The following is a 20,520-nucleotide window of genomic DNA, read 5'->3' on the forward strand; positions in this document are numbered from 1 at the left end:
CCTAGGAATAATATCGTGCTTTCGGGACGTAAAACCCACAAAATTATTATACGCCTAAAGAATCCACTATGCATGGCTAACAGAGCTGGGCAAGGATCTGGATAAATTTGCTGCTTCAGGGTTAGGCTGGCAACACTATGTTTTGGGGTGTTGGACTGTTGATCTGCGAGCTCTCTGCAGTGTGGGCATTACGTTTTGTAAATCGAGGGACATTGCTGGTATAATTTTGTGAGGGACTAGAACGCGCGCTTCGGAAGAGTACTGACAGCGGAAGAAACCAGAGGGACAAGCTCGCCCTTCCGTTCGAGTCGCAAAACTTTCATGCGGTATAAAGTAGTTTCCAATAAATCAATACCGCTTCGAGATGTTCCTTAATACTGTAATGTCCCACGTATTGTACATCTACGCTTCACTTTTCAACACGGGAGACTCAACACATAACTTAAAAAATGTTTTTCGTTCTCTGTCATTAACTGTCACTTTTGTGAAGTAATGCACTAAACCAGGCTTAGTAGGCTTTGAAACCGGGCTATTGTGTTCTCAAGTGCATATCACCACTTAAAGAATTGGAACATAGTGATAGTCAGTGACGAGAGGGGAGTTCAATCCCGTTCCCCTAAAAGACCACCAGAGTCATGTGACGAGTAAGGTCCCTTAGTGACGAGAGGGGAGTTGAATCCCGTTCCCCTAAAAGACCACCTGAAAACAAGAAAGATGTTTCTGCCATGTCGAGTCAATGAGTGTGCAAAGCCACGGCCGGCGTATGCCGCTTCAGAAGTTGATGGTCGCTTATTCCACAATGCTCCGACAGTACTGTTGTGTCTTCCGTTGTTGCCAAGGCCAATCATGTCTTCGCGCAGCTTCGGGTTTTACGTTCGGGTTATGGTTTTATCTATTGAAGCCAAGTCGGCCTAACACGTGATCAGAGATGGCTTCGAACCGTTGTGCCCTTCAACTATATAGCGTGAAATTTGAATGTGTGCAGGCATAACGTTTCGCCGCAGCTAACGACTGTGGTAAAATGGTACTGATGGCTCCAGTACTTCGTCCCACAGTGCAGTACAACGTTGGTTAACACTATACATTCCTCTTCGAACTCCACTTAAGCGACATTCAAACACTAAGCGAGCAAACAGCAAACTGCACATTTCTCGAATGCCTCAGATGCAAGGGCGCGTGAAGGCTGCGTCGTACGTACGTTGAGCGGATACACTCACCTCGCCTCCTTCCTACAGGGGCAAGGCAGTGCGCATGCGTACTGAGACCCGCAGCCTTCGTTCTCTCATAAGTCCTAAGCGAGTTAACAATGTAACCGCCCGGTGGCGTGGTGGACGCCGTTGCCAGAAGAGATATGCTTCGTTCGTCTGTCTACCATCCGCACAACCGGGAGCCATTTTTGTTTCTAACCAGTTTCCTCCTGCATGGCCTCCAAGTATATGAGTTTCGCGCGCCGCGAGCATACTAACAAGTTTGAGCACGAGAAAAACAATGGTGCAGCACACGAGCAACTTTCGGATGGAAAACCGTTCCTGTCTGTGTGCAGAGCAGAGGCGTTCTTTATGTATTCTTTTCCGTGACACGACAGCCGCAGAATGTACATCGCCAAAAGCGTTACATGCCTACCCAAGCCTTCTTTTCTTTCTATATAGATGTTATTTAATTCTTTTTCTGCCAAGCGAACTCTTTTTAGATGACAGAGAGAGAGAGGGAACTTTGCGGTGTGGAGCCTTCACGGCTCGCCGGTTCGCATTGCAATGCGCTCCCTAACTCGGCTGCACGGTGGCGCTACCAACCGCAATATCTTAGTTCTTAATGAAGCGAGTTTACGTGAGCAGGAGGTGCCCGGCCCCTCCTACGCGGGCCGTCTGCTTAAAACAGAAGCAGACGACTCCACGAGACAAAATCGTCTGCTACGGAGCTCGGCTCGACGTCATTATTGTGCTGCCCCATTGTGTTAGGCCAACGCGTCATCCGCAACACCACCTTCCACTTGCTGTTCGGACACTCGCGTGCCTCCGAATAGTTCTTTTTTGTTATTCTAAAAGCGTGTGGTCAGGACCAAGAGCGGATCTGTGCGTAATGAGAGTTCTTGTTTCTATTTGATTCGGGAAATTGCCAGCGGGAGGCGCCGTTTGTGACGACGATTAGACCGTGTTTAGCACACAAAACAAGCGGCCAAGCCATACGAAAGAGACAAATGGGTGCCGGGAAAAAAATATGATCTGTGGTAAGAGCGCGCGCGCGTGACATTCGGAGAGACGTCTCTTGCACGATGCATGCCGAAGACTCTATACATAATGTGGAAAGCCACGCAGAGACTAGTGCGAAGACTGACATCGAGCTCCAATTTGGAGACAGGCCACTGGGGAGGCTGATGTGAGCACTGATGTTGGGGACTAGAATGCTGAGTCATCTGGTGAGAACTCATATGAGAACTGATTTTGAAGACTTTAATGCAGAGATATGCACTGATGTGGGGATTGATGTTAAAGGCTATAATGCAGAGATATCCGTGGTGAGCACTGATGCGAGGGCTTATGTCGAAGACTATATACTGAACATTGATCGGGCAAGCCATATTAATACATATCTGAGACAAACGTTGATACTAATGCGGAATGTTGGGCAGGAGATGGATGTTAAATGTTGTATTGATAACATCGAATACCAATATGGGAAGCGATGGTAGATGCTTACATGAAGTATATAATGCTGAAAATGCGCATGACCAATCTATAAAAGCGGCCTTGAAGATAGATGATGAACATCAACGCTTTAATCTAATCTATAAGCACTCATAGCAGTCTGATGTGAAGACCCACATCGAAGTCTAATGCAGAAAGCCATGGTGGAGGCTTGTTTGATGATTAGTGTTGAGTTCTAAGGAGGGAAACCACGGTCTCGGATGCTCCTTTCGTGCAGCGTGGAATGCACGCATGCTGACCGATTTATTAGTTTGTGAGAAATAAGAATAAGTGCGTACAAAATATGAAGAGCGGTAAAATCATAGCTTCATTGAGACGCTGCTTCGTCGCCTCCGCCTTCCTTACGACATTGAAAGTATACACTACCAGTTGCGTAAATCATGGAAGGGGTGGGGAGGGGGGGTCCGGACCCCCCTTGTGTTCAGGATGGGGTGGGGGGGACACCCCTTGCAAGTGTAGCCCTTGAGATTTATCTTTCAAACTTTATATTTGAATTTCTTGACAGACAAGGACAGCGCATTCACCGCAAAAGCAACTCTGAAATCTGAAGCCCTTCCAATGAGCAGAAACAAAATATATTTAAAAAAAAAAGCTGCTTGTCGTTTCAAAAAGCACTGTAGAGCACGAGCTTTGTGAAATGATATTGGTTACATCTGACGTGCCGCAAATATTTATTATGCTGGGCTTTAAAATGCAAAATCCAAGACTCACTCTGTGCCTGAAATGTTTCCAAATAAATAAAGTAAATAGAGAATCCCCAATCATCTACTGTTATTTAGGTCGAATATTTGTTGGAAACCATTCACAATGAAGTATAAATCCGATTGCTCGACTATCACTGATTTTTTTTAGAGTTACCGATGAACGTAAACATGCTTTATAAGAAAGTTTCCAGGGGTATAGTGCCAGGCTATAGGGAATAGAGCTGACGTTGAAGAAAAGCTGCACCTTTACGCGTAATCGCAATAAGTGCTAGCATTTCTGTTTTATGGTTTAACCCGAACTACATATCAAGGAATATGCTAGAGCCTACCTACGTGTTCGCTTAGAAACAAACTTGACCGTGCAACGTGCGCTTATACTATTGGCTGCTTCCGCCCGTTATTTTTTTAAATTTCATTCGAAAGCATAATCTTAGTTTTGATATAATTAAAAGTAAGACATATTTATGAAAACAAAATGGCCGCCATCACACGACGTGTGTGCCCCCTTGGGACTTTTATGGATTTACGCCACTGTACACCACAGATGAGATGAAACAGAAAGGATATATCTCTTATTTACAGAGGACACAGCAATGCCAGTTGTGCACAAAGTGTATCTATATACTCGTCGAACTGAAGTCGTATAGTTTTGTTACTGGCGGCCCATTAGTTTCGGTCACTAGAAGTTTCCGTACTGCTGGTCGGCAGCCAAAGTTGCAAAGGACGTAGTTGATGCATTAAAAAAATCTGGCCAGGCTGCCATGAGGAGCAGGTGGGCAGCATCAGTAGATCAAAGTCGCAAGCATCCGATAAGCTTGACAGGTAGATCATGAAATCGTGCTTACAGCTTTTTTAATGATCATGAGTGGGAGGGAGGAGGAAGTTCGTCTGTATGCCGATGAATAATCATTGAATGACGCATAATACCGTTGCGTAATATTAACATTTAGTGGGTCATGAAGTGCTTTGAGTATTGTCCTATATAAAGGCTCCTATTACTTAGAGCTTTTACGGATAAACTCCGCAAAAAAGAAAAAAAAGTGCACAGCTCTGCCAATCGCAATTAGCGCGTACCTCCTAAAACTCAGTCGCGCGTTCAAACAAGTACACACCTTGCGGCTTGGTAATAACGCGTTGACCTAACGGGAGCGACTTCGCCACAGAACCAGTCGCGTATATCATTTGGCAAGCCTTCAACGGAAGTTGTGTAGCGAGCCCCGAAGGCCGCCTTCTATACGACAATGGCGCACAGAACAACAGGTCGACCCTCGGTTGTTACGTTTATTGCTCTGTGAGAAAACAAAAAAGGGCTGCACTGGAGCAGAGCAGCATGTGGCGATCGAGAACTTAAAAAAAGTAATTAAAGAAAGAGCCACAACCGGAAACCTATTGAAAGCGAGATTCCGTTCTTCGAAAGAACCGCTGTTGACCACAAAGATACAAATTGTATACATCTACTGTCCTCCTCAAGGTACCCTCGAAACAGATGCCTCTAACCTCACCGTCGCATGCACTTCGACTGCTGGCGTGCCTACGTTATTGATTTTGTCACTGAAAGCAAAACGTTGGAACAAAAAGCAACCTATACCAAGTACGGCTCGTGCGGAAATCGGCAGGCTAGCCTTTTGAAAGTGGGAGCAGTGTTGCCAAGAAAGGGGAGAATACAAAGCTGCCATTCGCTGAACGTGCGGACTCGAAAAGCAAAAAAAAGAAAGGAAGATTGGACAGCGGAAGACAGGAGGGCAGACAAACGAAAATGATAATGAGCCGGCATGACTCGAGGCGTCGCTGCGGTCGGCGCCTCTGTTCCTGTCCTTAACGAGCTACCATCTCGAGCGCTATTGTTGTCACTCTGACCGAGTCAGGGCTTCTGCTTCAGAGACAAGACAGCTAGCCATAGCCGAGTACGCTAGTTTTGCAGAACGAAGCGTCGTGATTTATGAATGGAAGGTGGCGCATGGCGGTCAAAGGACAGAGCGGGGGTTGAAAGGCGAAGCGAAGCTTATCCGACAGAAAAAAAAGGAACAGTAAAGGACGGCGTAATTGGAGCTGTACAAAGTTCCATCTGTCATTGCCACTTACAACGGTGGCAGGTAGCCGTTAGCCTCGAAACACATGCATGACTTCGCCGGTACAGGTATATAGTACACATGCAAAGTCGAGCAGACGAAATTCGTTCGACATGCAAGAGTGTCGTCTGCTTCGGTACGGTCGAAGACGAGCGTGCCACAAAAGAAAGCCATCGTCAATGTCGTCTGGTTGGCCACATGGCGTCGAAGAAGTCTAACATGGCGTCGAACGAGGCCTAAGCGTGCTCTATTTCCCGAACGGTCAAGGCAGGCATGCTTATAGAAAAAAAGCGTCGTCGTTATCTTCGAAGTTGCTCGTTCCAAATATGGCGTGAAACATGCTTGTTCTCTCAGTCGATGTACAAGGCGGTATTCTCGGTAGGCGCTGTCGTGTTCCATTGTGGTGTGAAGCGAGGCAAAATTACAGTCTACTTCTCAAACGAGAAAAAAAGGCTTCGTCGTTTGCTAAGTCGGGTTGCTGGAAAATGGCTTGTAGAAGGACGTCGAATGATGCAGGTGTGGTAGGTTTCGTGAAGGGTCAATGAAGGCACGCGGGCCAACAAACAAAGCGTCCTTATTATCTTCGTAGCAAAAGGGAACGACGTTGGGCTAGTTGGTGTTGCATAGTCTTGAAGTAAACGAGAGCGCGCACAACAAGGACGAAGAGAGAATGACACCACACGTTGTCGTTCACTTCAAACTATCTTCGTAGCTTCACTTGTTCCGAAAAGGTCACGCAACTAGACTGTTCGCTGAGCCACTTCAACAAGGCGTCGAATTGGAAGCGAAAGTGTCATCTGCGGTAGAGGAAAGCATAAGAAAAAGCGTATTCGTCGTCAGCTAAGTTTTCTTGGAAATTAGGCTGCGTCTAACGCGGCTGCACACGGTGAGAAAGTGCCCCGTTTCGCGGAATGTCGAGGAAGATATGCGGCGCAACAAACAAATTAAAGCATCATTAAGTTCGAAGGCACTTGTCTGGAATATGGCACGCAACATGCTTGTTCCCCGTATGAAAATGGTGATGTCCGGGAAATGTCCTTTCTGTTTCCCATTGACGTCCTACATGACCTTTATGGTTCCTCTTCCTTTTTGTGACCTGCAGGACGCTACTTTATGTTTACGAAACCCTTCCTCGTCCTATCGAAGGATTCCTTCTTGTATCCTGTAGGATGTGTCCTTTATGTTTACGGCAGGATGTTACCTGGCAGCGAACTATATGTTACCTGCAGGAGCACCCGAGCTCATAAGTGGGTAACATGTGGTAGTACAAAAACATTTTTTGTCAGTGCCGTAGCCAGAGGGGGGTTTGGGGGTGCCGAAGCCCACCCCCAAAATTTTTGCATTATAACACACACACACACATAAATATATATATATATTTTTTTGGGGGCGGGGCTAGCCCCCCCCCGAAATTTTGATGGTTTTGATGATTTCGGGGGTATATATAATAAACACCCCCTCCATCAAAATTTCGGGGGGGGGGCGGCCCAGCCCCCCCCCGAAAAAAGTCCTGGCTGTGGAAAAAACTAATATATATATATATAAGGCCCGTAGCCAGAAATTTTTTTCGTGGGGGGGGGGGGCCCACTTGATGAAAACCTTGACGTTTTCAGAAAAACACCTACTTCACCAAAATTTCGGGGAGGGGGGGGGCCTGGGCCCCACGGGCCCCACCCCCTGGCTATGGACCTAATTATGTATATATATATATATATATATATATATATATATATATATATATATATATATATATATATATATATATATATATATATATATACTGGATAAAAGTTGTATTTGATACTTTTTTAGTTTGACATAAGCGCCATCATTGCAACACTGCTGCAACATACATAATCAGTGATTCGAAATCCGCTATTCGCAATTATACCAAAGGGCGCATTTCCGCAATAGCTAACAAAATTTTGAACCAGAACACTAAACATCGCACTGTCCAAATTATATGGGCCCCAGCCCACTCCTCACTCCCTGGTAATGAGGCCGCCCACCGACAGGCTCGAGCTTTCGCCTCCCGAGCCCATGGCCCAACCCAGGTCGGAACGGGGAACGAGATAGAGGAAATTGGGTGGTCGACACGCGACCGTGTGGTGACGTATCACGAAATTACGCAGTATTATCGATTGGCCAGACTTCAGTATCCCCCAGGGAACGAATCACTAACCAAACGACAGGAGCTTCTATGGAGGCAACTCCAGACGGGCTCGTTTCCGACGCCAATTCTCTACTCATATATTTCTCCTACTATATTTACACCTGAGTGCAAGCTGTGCCGGGCCCCCCGGGCCGACCTTTTTCACATGCTTTGGGGCTGTCCCAGTAAACCTGTGCATCGTGGCCCACAGGGCTTGCAAATTACCACTACGCAGCAGTGGGAGGCCACACTGCTCAGCTCCGACCCTGGCGTGCAGGTCTGGATCACGGGGCGGGCAGAGGCAGCCGCCAAGGAGCAGGGGCTCCTGGCCGACTAGCCGTCGTCGCCTCCCACAATCAAGGAAACCATTGGTTTTCATTAAAAAGGTTTTGTTCTCTCTCTCTCTCTCATAACAATCTCGCGTGTAGACATCTGCACTAATTGTATAACATTAATTCGCGACACACGAACGTTTTGTGGCGATTAATAGCATCGTTGTTCATGTGTTCAAAATTTTTTCAAATTTCGCGCGCTTAGATTTCGACTTTTTTTTTTTTCCGAGGTCAAGACATTGTACGCCTCAACTATTTATGTACATTATATTTACCTAATTTTTTTTAATATTTGAAAGCGTAAATTCAGGTTTTTAGTTAGAAAGCGCGATGCGCAAATGCGGTATACGTCTGCGGGGCTGATACCACGTGGTATCACTTTTTCTTGTTTTGCGGTTGCTGCACGTTGCCTCGCCGCGTCGCGAAGGGCCGAGCAGGCCGAGTTTGAGTGAATTTTTCCCTTGTTTGAAGTGTGCTTGCGCCTTGTGCTCGTCCTGTGTGTTCTGCCGGTGCTGCTTATTACGAGGATGCGCTATACTCAAGCGAAGACCGGCTGCTTCATATCGTGGAGCACTCACCAGGTATGTACCACGTTGCTGCTGTCAGCGCGAGAGCGCGATAATAACGCCGTTAACCAAGTTTTTCTTAACCAGTAGACGATAAATGAGCTCTTATTAACGTAGCGAGCTTGTTTGTGTCTATCATTTCACCAGGATCAAGGCACGTTTGTGTGATTTTAAGCGCGGGCGAGCCTTTTCTTTTGTTTGACGCGTAAAGGAGAGTGCGCATGCGCGGCTGTGATTCGGCGGGGGATTTGAACAGAGTTGTGGCGGTGCCCTCCTCTGACGGCAGTGGTGTTGGAGGGTGGCCCCGCTCGCGGTAAACTACTATTTTGGCTTAATAGATGGGCGAAGACGGCGTTTGTTAGCTGTAAGCGTCGATCGTGCCTAAGGCGCGTATGCTTGGACCTGTTAGTAATTCATGCTCACTTTTTTAGCGCACTGAACTCTTCTACGGCAGTTCCATATGCTGCGCGTACTCTTTTCAATAGCTACAGGATCGTTATAATAGCAATGTTTTGACTACTATCAGAGAGATGTGTTTTCCTCCTTGCGGGTGGTCAAACGTGTGCATGTGTATGCATCCGCGCTGGCACGTATCTTTAACTGCCGTGATACTCGGGTTGATGCGTGTGCGTGATCTTGAAATAGCATGTTGCTTCGTCTTAGGTACGGCTCGCGAAGCTTACGCTTAGGTGTTCATACAGCCTGTTTCGTCAAATTCGGCCGATGTTTTCACCCGCAACATAGGTTGCCTGATGCGGCCGGTACCCGTGCGTGCGAAGCCGTACGTTAAACTTGGAACTGTACTCCGGCGAATCCTTCATGTCTATTTGGGGCAGAATTGTCGCACCTAAACAGTGCAAGCGCTAATTCGAGCATCAGTCCACGCGTTCGAGCACAACTTTTTTATTCTGCTTGTTTCTGTCGTGTTTCGCTTTTGTTATTTTGTTCTGGTTATTAAGAATTGTATGCGCCTCGCCCCACCTTGGCGTTAAAACTTCGCTAAACACTTACTTGTACGGGTACGGACATTATAAACAGCTTGTACCACCACCTCCAGTGACATTTTCTGGTAGATGAAAAGCTTAACGGTCTATCGGATAAAGTAAATTCTCTAGGCATGCGCTACAGATGTTAAAAAGGATCCGTGGTATGTGCAACATATGAACATCTTATTTATTGCGCATAACTCGCAATAATGTTATACATACTTCACGGTATGCATGCATAAGTCATGCATGTGTTGCTGTTCAAATGTAAAATTAGACAATGTATTGTATCTGAGAACACAACAAATCTAGACTGTGTTTTTTTCACGCTGTTGGCATTGAAACGATTATACAACTTCAGAAATAAGGTTCATCGAATGTTTATTGTGTATTTGCTAAATTGTGGTCAATAGCTTCCAGGATTCTGGTTGCCAGAGATTGTTGCAGAAGCCTGCATGCTTTATTGGGATGGCATGTGGTTCAAGATTGGTGCCTTGTAAGTCTTAGCATTTCCACCTTTTTCTCCACATGGCCATTAGACAGCCTGTGATGCATTAGTGAGGAGTATTGCTCTTTTAGCCAACCAGAATCATTGAAACTAATGACCGCAATTTAGCAGCTTACAATAGTAGAGTGAAACCAATTTCTGACATTATATAATCGTCCCAATGTGAGCAGCCTGAAGAAAGCTACGTTAGCTGTGTTTGCAAGCAGACATAATTTAATTTTACATGTTACCTGCAATGGATACATGATGAATGTGCATAATATCATGTATGTGCAGTGCTATTGTGCTTTTGTGTAATAAATAAAATATTCATATGGTGCATATTGCATTGCATTCCCTTTAAGGAACACATCGTATAAGTATCATAATATAGCTACAGGAATACAAATGTGCCTGTGTGAATGCATACTCACACATAGGTTTGGCTAGCTGCAAGAACAGAATTTACCGATAGCAGCCAATGATATTACTCACGCACAGAACTTTCAATTACACGTGGTTGACACATACAGCAAACAGGGGGCATCTTTTCCTAAGAGCTGTAACGTTGCGTTAGTACGTGAGCAAGCTAAAATGGTAAGGTTAGATCCTCGACATCAAAAGCATAAAAAGTTCTTCCACAACACGCATTTTATTGCATTTATTTCGGAGCATTCCTTTTATGTATATCTCACTGAGTGGAGTCAGGTGCCACTGAATATGGTGGCCGTGCACTGCATCTATACCCACACAGAACTAAGAACACAATTCCAGCATGATGGGAACATACTGTACGTTAAGCTCTTGTGAAACATTTCGTGACTACTGCTTTTGTATTTTAGGCTTCAGGGTACGAATGTACTGTAGAGAAAGCACACCCTAGCGCACCCTGCATTATGCAGGAGCAATATTCAAGCATATTTTTTACACATCTGCGATGTGGAAATTCCATATGCTTTCATAAGGTTGCGACTGTGTTCACCAAGAATGCATCAAACAAGTTTTTCTTGTAACTTCTCTAGTTTCTGTACGACCTGCTTGTTTTAAACTTATCTAAAACAATGTTCCAGATCAATTAAAAAAGAACGTGTGAGGAATTCAGCTTTGCTAACAGACACTAGTGTCACTAAATTGTTATTTTGTTGTTTCCATTGCAGCCTATACGTGCTCCTTGTACAAAGTGAGTGTGAAAGAAATCCGGACAAGCCTGTCATCAATGGTGGCTCATGGACAAGTTCGTTGCTGATGTACAGCAGCTGCGCATGGCTTCTGTTTCCTGTACAAGGGGAACTGCACTGAGAACAGCGGAGTGGGCACTTCAACCACCTGTTTGCTGTATTCAAGTAGCTCACATGTAGAGGGTGTTCAAAATTAAGTTTTTTGTTTTTCTTATAAAAAGTCCGCACTGTAAGTCACGTCAAAGCCACCTTTGCAGATAAGTTATTATCCAGGGGGACACAAAGTGGGACAATAATTATCGCTGTCAGCCGTGCAATTAACTGAGATTTAATAATGAACTTTTTTAGTGACTCCAGTAAGCGGGCATGTATGTATTAAGAAGTTTGAGCCAGCTGCATTTCTACACGATTCCACTTCAAAGAATTCTTCTAGCATATCTGGGCTCAGATATCCTGCTGCAAAGTTTAATTCCGGCTGGCATCATTGCACATGCAGGACCTTGAGCACTGGCACAAAGCTCCTCCCTGATGTGCCAGGTTTAATGCTGGTGATAGCAAGCAGTGACTGCTCGTCACACCAGGGAGTAATATTTTGCTGATCCTCACCGCCTTGCATCATGCAAACCACAATTAAACTTTGCAGCGGGATATCTCGCAGCACAGACATACAGAAGAATTCTTCCAAGTGGAACTGTGTAGAAACACGACTGCCTCCAACTTTTCAATACAAAGATGCCCGCTTGCTGTAGTCACTAAAAATTTCATTATTTAATCTTAGTTAATTGGGTGGCTGACAGCAGTAATGTCTTACTTTGTGTCCCCATGGACACATAACTTACCTGCAAAGTTGGTTTTCATGTTTTTCCCAGGGCTGAATTTTAATGCAACCATAAAGCACAATCCTAAATGTGTCAATGCTGCTTCCTTAGCTTTGTATTTTGTCTTCTCAAAATCTATTGAGTGAGCGGCTCTCTCGACTCGTGTGTCATGTTTTAATTCATATCTTATGTGCAGTTATCATTTTTAAAATTGAACTTTCAATTTTGTGATAAGGCAGTAGTGCATCAATTCACTATTTTATTTTCACCTTAATATTTCGTACATTTCACCGTACATTTCGTAATATTTTTTTTTTTCATCAGAGTCAATATTTTTATTTTATTTATACAAGTACCTGCAGCGCCACGAGGGCATTATTGCAGGGGGAACTGCAATAATGCTTTTCTAATCATACATATTCCATTGTCTTCCGGAAATTCATTTCCTAAGTGCAATCATGTGATGTCCTGCTATGATGCCTAATCATATTTAACTTTGTTATAGATAACTTACAGAAGGCATTCTGAAATATTGAAATGTAAGTCTCGGCATGGGGAGATGAATGGTGGCGACATTTTCTAAACTACACTGTTTTGTCTGCTTGCTTTAGTTGTGTGAAGTATAGTAATAATAAGTGTTTGGATTTAACCACAATATGATTATGAGGGACGTCGTAGTGGAGGGCTCCTGAAATTTCGACCACCTGGGTTCTATACGGTGCACCTAAATCTAAGTAGATGGGCCTCAAGCATTTCTTCCTCGATCGAAAATGTGGCCACCACGGCCGGGATTTGATCGCGTGACCTTCGGTTCAGCAGTCAAGGGTGACTTACAGTGTACTACTTTTGTGTGGGCTATAGTTTGCTTTAAATTATGCATGCTAAGTATGGCATTTTGGTGCCAACCACGCATCTCTGGTAGTGCACTGATGTTGTGTTTGCCACATTCCTAATTTATTGCAGTATTTAATTTTAGCATGCATTTATTGTGAGCAGCTCTGGGTAGCGCACTGACGTTTGTCACATTCCTCATTTATTGCAGTATTTTTTATTTGTGTATTTATTCTGAGTTTTTTGTGAAGTTATGATTGTTCCACTTCTTCCACTCTAGAAGGTTGCATACATTTGTAATTAACCCATGAAGCCCAACAAGTCACTCTGATACACTTAGGTGTGCAAAGCTTATCTAAGAAGCCCATAGTGTTTATAATGCCTTGTGAAGTGCCTCTTGGTCATAAATTGCTGTCATGATGAGTTCTTAAAACATTTGTTTTTGCGTTTTTCAGAAATGAATGTACTCTTCATTACCAAAAAAGATGCAGAACAAGTTAAACCTTTTAAAATGTTAATGATGTGTTGAGGCGTTACGGGGTTAAGGCTGATCTGTTAATCTTATTTTTCTTCAACCGCCGACATATGTACGTTGCCAGTTTGAATATTGTCTATGAAGTGCTCTAAACTGTACAGTGTAAATGATAATAAATGAGTAATATTGCAGAGTTTTGTATGCGTGTACATCCAAATTATAGCAGCCGTAATATGCTGCATCATATAGGCAATGCAATGGCCTAATTTCTGGTCTGCGTAAAAGGTGGCTACTTCTAGGACACATACAGGATGGACACTTTGAGGAGACAGAAAGTCAGCGGCCAAATCGCGACATCTGGGAGACATAAAGGACGGTTACATATGGGATACATACAGGACAGTCACAAATGGGACACATACAGGACGGACACTTGGAGGACACAGAAAGTAAGCGGCCAAATCGCGACATCTGGGAGACATACAGGTTGTGTCCTCATGCTGCCTCGGGGAACCATACAGTACACTTCCAGGACATCACCATTTTCATAAGGGTCACTGAACCTGTATAACATGGTGTCCAATTGTAAAAACAATGTAAATTGTTTCGTGCTAAATCTGGCTACTGCAAAATAGCTTGTGCATCATGGTGTCGACAAAGAGTGGTACTGACCTCACAGTGACCAAGTAAATACGTGAAACAATATCAACCGTAAGGAATTGTTCTGGTTGTGCACGAAGCCGGTCTGTTTAGATGCTTTCGGTAACGCAGTTATTCGTCTGGCCACCGATATCGTGTCAGCTGACACGAAAATGGCTGTGTTTCAATTCTGGACGACATCGTAGATAATCTGCATTGACTGCTTAGAATATAGCGTTGAGCCCGAGTCGTTGTAGTAACGGAACGCATCTAGAACGCGCGGCGCCACCTTGCGCCAACTAGAGAAAGCTTAAGGTAGTCCACAAGATCGCCATATTTGTACTTGCTCTAGTGATCAGACCTTCGGAAGATTCAACATGGGTTACATTAAGTGCGTAATAAGCTACGGCGACGTCTTCCCGAGGGCCAGCGACCGTCCCGAAGAGTTTGAAGCCATTCTGTTCAGCTGCCATATTGTTAAGACAGCAAAGCCAGCGCCGTTTTTGACTTCGATGCTGTCTTCGCGGAGCTGTGTATAGTTATTTCGCAGGATTCGTCAGAATTAAAATCAGATTTTAATGACAGATGTCCACTTGGCTGTATATTTAGCCCTATCCGGAACATAGTGTCACATGCTTCGAGCACCACGAGGAAAGTCATAGCAGAAATAAAATGTCTTTGTCGACTACGAAGTTGGCTTGTTACAAAATGGCCTAGAACACGTGGTCACTTACGCGTGTATGTGATTAGGCTGTGAAGAATCCACGGACAAGCGAGAAAACAACAATGGAAGGTTTCACACTTCGCGTAGAGAAAGAATTTGGCACCACTCCAGTAAGAGGAGTAGGCTTTCTTCCTTTGCAGAAGTACAGCCTGTATATATAGATTGCCAGAATATCCCGGACAAACAGCTGTTCTCTCAGCAGGCGGGATAATAATCTAAGAGATATGTGTATATTACACAAGGAAGGATAGAACAACACCAGATACGTAAATTTTGATTCTTGCGTCAATGTCTTAGGTTCTTGCCCTACTTCTTCACCACGAAGAAATACCAACTCGTCCTTCTTGTTGCCTTTAAGCTAGTGATAGACACTGCCGTTTGCAATTACCAAGGCGAAATGCCCTACGTTCCTAGCAGAATATATAGATATTGTATTCTTTTTCTCGGGACTGAAGGGGAATAGGTTCTACTTGATAACACTTAGTAATCTGTGAAGTCTCACTGGACTGAGGCCCCACGCGTCTTGGCGAGCTTCAGCAAAAGGAAGGATTCGAGTTCAGTAGTAACTCTTCTCCGCTGAACAAAGTAAAACAGCGTTTTTAGGTTACAAGTATAGCCTTCTTTAGGGCTGCTTTTGCCACCTTGTTTTTTATTCTTATAGCTGTCAAATAAAATTTGAAATGTAACAACGAAAAATTAAGATAGTGAGGGTACACAACGCTGTAAAAACAAATCCACAACGACATAACAGAACAGTGTGGAAAAAATGTTCATTATTTACGAAAGAGAAACAGAGGAAAAAAAGTGTCCTAAGGTGGAATATCACACAAGCGTAAAGGTGGAATATCACACAAGCGTGAACAGTCATGGGAACATACACAAAAATCAGAAACGAATGCGTGCTGAGCTGTTCACAGATAACTGATTGTGTCACAGTGGACAAAAAACGTTTCACACAAGTTCGATAGTTCCAACTCGTGTTTAAGTAGTTGTCCAAGTGATGTCCTTATTTTTTGCTAGTTTCACAGGAAATTGGAGAGGACTCAAAGACAAAGCACAATGAACCTTCTCTAAGCACACGGACATCATTCTTCTTACTTACAATTTCACGCATGGTTAAGAGACCCTTTCGTGAGACGTGCTTCCGATGATCACGGTGCAGTCAACGTTGCGACAAAACGCTGAGTCAACAACTGCAGTTACCATGCTTCACGAACCAGTGCCGCGGGACTCAAAGCGAATCAAACCTTTCGCGCCAAACATCCTACTCTGTGCAGACACCAATTTCGATCGGCACACACGTGATATCCCTGCGAGCGGCATACACTGCAAACAGTTCACAGAGTTATAAAGTTGGGCGAGCAAAACGAGCCCACGCGTATCACTACGGAACGTACACGAACGGGAGCACAAACATGGTGGACAAACACGTAAACGCGAAATTAGAAAGAAGAACAGGCAACACGGATACCGAGAACGCGGTCACCGTAACGGCCGGCCGGGTGTAGTAAGCGTGTCACTTAATTTGTGGCTTCCGGTAGCTACGTGACAGAGAGAAATGCGTACAACGTAAACAAAAATGGCTGCCTTGCGCACCGACATACGGGGGACCAGGTGCACTTGAAACAGGAAGTAGAATGGCGCCACCTGCCGAGAGTCCGCCATGCGTAACTTGCCGGTTTCAGGGGAATTCCGTGATGGAATAGAGAAAGAATGCGAAAGAAGCTAATATTTCGCTCATAGAAGAGATTAATCCCTAATTTTAATTTGAAGCTAAGGTGACCAGAATCAAACTTACTCATTTTGGTCACGTCATGCAAGGCTGCCGGTTCAGTATAGAGTAGATTGCTGCTTGTCAAGGTGGAATGCGAAGAGAACACGTGGTTGACAGCTCGCGAGATGGTTAGGCGATGTTCTTCATGCAACAGGGAAGCGTATTGGTGACTTTAAGCAATTCACTAGATCTCATCGGCGTTAGTGTATTTCTCACGGTTTCAGATATTGATATCTTAGGACAGCAGCGCGTTTCAAACTTACCAGAGAAGAAGCCAGCACACTACGCCAACTGAGCAATTACCTACGCGGGAGCCTACGGCGTGATGTGTCCCGGAACTTTCGCAACAGAGTGCAAGTTCTGAAAGTCGAACACACTCTATACCGCATGGTCCGGGAATGCCCCAAGAATCCACAGACAACACCCATCCAATCACCAATCGAACAGCAGTGAGAGATACAGCTGAAAGCCCGAGTCCCAAGAACCAGCTGGCGAACAGGGCTAGGGTATCAGCCCGAGTCCACGGAATGCTTTGAATACGGTGACCATCCACCTTCTACCGTAAACGGCCTCGTCAACAAAATAAAGCTCATATTCACTCTCTGCTGTGACCACGTGTTATGTAATGATACGTCACGTAGCACCCTGGCGTCTGCTACAAGGACTACGGATGGTAAACAATCGCTGAAATGTATGTCATACAGATTAAGGACTCCAGTCACGTTACGAAAGATATTATGCCGGCCGTGGAAAATTGTGATCGTATCACCTACGAAATAGAACTCGATAACGCGCACAATGCATCGCGTTGGTTAACTTACGCAATGGCAGACTAAGCTTTCTTGTACTGGTACAGTGTTATCGATATGTTCCTCTGTTTCTGAAGGCCTTCGGGAGCGTTGGCGGACTATACGCTGCTCAGTTCTGGCCTGGACAAGCAACTCTGGGCGATCCAGCAGGCCGAGGAAGCTGCCAGGAGACACGGTGTCTCCATTAGCTCCTAGGTGGGAGCCCAGCCCAGCAATCTGCCGGAAAGGAATAAAAGTTTTCTTCTTCTTCTTTCTATTTCTTGCGTGAATGAATGAATGAAACCACGTTTATTCCACTTTCAAATGCGCCGAAGGCGCTGCGGTAGAAAAAGAAAGGGGGGGGGGGTGTATTAGAGTAGAAGGAAGTGGTAGAGCTGCCTCTGCTTTATTAAAGGACGTTCTGGAGGCAGCTAAGTGGAGGCTTCTTGAATCTTGAGGCTGTCGCGGAGCCGATCGCCGACCGGTGGTGCCGCCGGGTCCTGGAGGAACAAGAGGAGTGCTCGCCAGAGCTCCGGGCCGGTTCCTTGCGTGGATCTTTCATTTGTAATAGCTACCACGTAACCATCTTCCAATGCCCGAATGCTGAGGGAGACAACGTGCTGCAGATAACACGGGTGTTGATGTCATGACTTCTGGAATCTACTAGCAGAAGCACACGGCTCTATCGCTTAATTCAACTACATGCCGTTCACATGTTTGGCCTGCTGCCCTCGATAAGCTTTCAGTGGCAGAAAAAAAAGCTTCCCCGCAAAAGCCTCGAGGCCGTACTTTCACCTCTTCCTCGGTTGATATAAGACACGCGCGAGTTTCCCAGAACGGTCATGGCTCGCAGTTACTTCGACCACACTGGTCGTCAAATCGCGTGTCAAAGAACAAGCAAAGGAAAATGAAATAGCGATTTGCCTAGACCAGCGTAGGACCACAACAAATGTAGATGTCCTTAGGGGAGAACTGAAAAACAAGATAATAAACAATTCCACCGGCTAGCCCTCCTCCTTCAAGCCTCCGCCCTTGTTCATTGCGTTTCGCCGCAGATCTACGGTGCATCCTGTTGCAGACGGCGCGATCCGGCGCGGCAGACGATCTGTGTAGCTAGCAGACGGCGCGCGCTTCTGTGTAGCAGACGACAACGCGATCCGGTGAGCCGCGCACGCGTGAAACAGACGACGCGGTGTTGTGGGCACAGCACGCAGCCCACCGTCCCATTGTTGAAGGAAGGCGGGAGCCCGCCAAGCGATCTCGCATCTCCCCGCCCCTTCGCGTGACAGCAAAAGCTTACCTGTCACTTTTGGCTGCGCGATGAAGACGCATTGTGGGAAACCGTCTCCGCGGCCGGCCAAGGCGCGACCTCCGTGACGTGAACTTCGTGAAGTCACGAAAGAGATGGCAGACGAATCCATCGCCGTGCAGACGAACAAGCCGTCTGTCTGTGTCCGCGCTACTGCTAGTAGACGGCCCGCTGCAACTCGGAATGCGGGCAGCTGACTGTGAAATGCAGGCCTGCTACATCGAGGCGAAATTCGTTGGTTTGATTACGCAATAGGATCGCGAGTGTGCGGGCTAAAGATGTGATAATGGTAGTGTCGTGCTTCAAGGACGCATTTTGCGGCAGGTTATCTTGAAAATGATAAGCGTGCTAAAGGCGAGAACGATAAGTCGATGAACACTGGATGATACTGGAAGGTTTGTTCAGCAACATAAGACATATCACAGAGCCGAAAGAACCACGTGGTTAGAAGAAAAAGTTATCACCAAAACCTTATCCAAGGCGTGCTTCCAGATAACCTATCTTTGATTTGCAACAGCTTGAACCTTGGTTGCGCAGGTTTATGAGCGCGGCACGCTTGTGCAATGTCAAGCACCGGGGCAGATTGACCAAATCTGATAAGGTAGGTCGTTATAGTAGTAATAACTATATCTGGGGTTTTACGTGCTATTAACACAGTATGGTTATGAGGGGAGGGCTCCGGAAATTGGGACCATCTCGTGTCCTTTAAACGTGCACTGACAGCGCACGTAGACAAGGGCTTCTAGCATATAGCCTCTATTGAAATGCGACCGCCGCCGGGATCGAACCCACGAGTTCGGGTCAACAACCGAGCACCGTAACCACTGTACCACCGAGGCGGACAAGCTACGTCGTTGATCAAATTATCATCTCTTGTGGGAAGTGTTGTATTGCCTGTACAGGCCGGTTCCTTAAGGTTCACTGGAGGGACCATCGAAGCTCATTCAATGAGGCCGCCATCCTCTGACTTGTGCGTGCATTTTTGTGAGTCACACCACTCTTGGCCGATGCAGAGGTTGTAACAGGGTACAAAGTCAAGACTCGACGAAGCCCAGAAGAGATGGTCACCGGTACGAGTAGTCTGTACAGACAACCCACAATCACCTTGCTGAGATCCACTAAACTATGCAGCAAGTCTGTTAGACACAACATTAATTTGAACTAACAGACAAGAAACCATTTCCTCGGGTTTCTTGTCTGTTAGTTCTGATTAATGTTGTGTCTAGCAAAAAACAACGAGCTTTTAAAATTGTCCTTCCTTCGTTCAATCGTAGTAAGTCCGTGTGGTTCAAATATTTACTCGCGCAGAAGCTATACCCTACTGCATGGCTCGGAAATGTCTATAGTTGCCTAATTTTCAAATGTCTAAATTGCCTATATTTGTCTGATTGTTTCCCCACTTTGTGCCTGAAGTGGGCATATCAGTCAGACAGATCTAGTAATCTGCCCATGCAGAACGTTAAACCTCGCTCTGTGTTACCGCTTTTGTGTGTTCTAACCTGTTATAATATGCAACTGCGTTCTTGCATCTTCAGTGTTTTGTACTGTCCCACTTCTGCTATGTCTCATAGAGAGAGAGCAGTATTTGTGAATAAAAAAAAATAAAACGCAGAAAGCAAGGAGCTGTTTCACGGCCTGAAAAAAAATATGTTGGGCCACGCAAGCGGGCATCGAAGAAGATGTCTTCCTCTAAGGGTCCACCTTAATGAGGAAAAGAGTTCTACTAGAGCCAATTACCGTTCTTTGAGACATGGAGTTGATCAACGCCTGGTGACACACGCTTCGTAGCAATACATCGGATGCTCATACGGAACAGTAGTCGACAAAGTATGCCCGGCCGACCCCTAGCCTCCTGCTGCAGCATCATGCACCACCGTCTGCAGGCAATCTATAGATACAAACTGGTTAAATTGATTTCACGACGGTACATCGTTGTGGAAAACTTGGCGTACTTGAACGCGGTTAAGCCAATTATGTCAAGCT

At 45.4% G+C, this 20,520-nt stretch overlaps 1 long non-coding RNA gene across 1 annotated transcript in view; it reads right to left on the reverse strand.

Annotated features, from left to right (window-relative positions):
• LOC119401928 (uncharacterized) overlaps positions 1-18,805 on the reverse strand; it is a 105,225-nt gene extending 86,420 nt beyond the window's left edge. The window contains exon 1 of the long non-coding RNA XR_005185568.2: positions 18,529-18,805. This is a non-coding gene — a long non-coding RNA (uncharacterized LOC119401928). The remainder of the gene's footprint in view (positions 1-18,528) is intronic.
• Between the last annotated feature and the right edge of the window lie 1,715 nt (positions 18,806-20,520).

Source organism: Rhipicephalus sanguineus, chromosome 8 (assembly GCF_013339695.2).
Source record: "Rhipicephalus sanguineus isolate Rsan-2018 chromosome 8, BIME_Rsan_1.4, whole genome shotgun sequence".
Classification (NCBI taxonomy): Eukaryota; Metazoa; Arthropoda; class Arachnida; order Ixodida; family Ixodidae; genus Rhipicephalus; species Rhipicephalus sanguineus.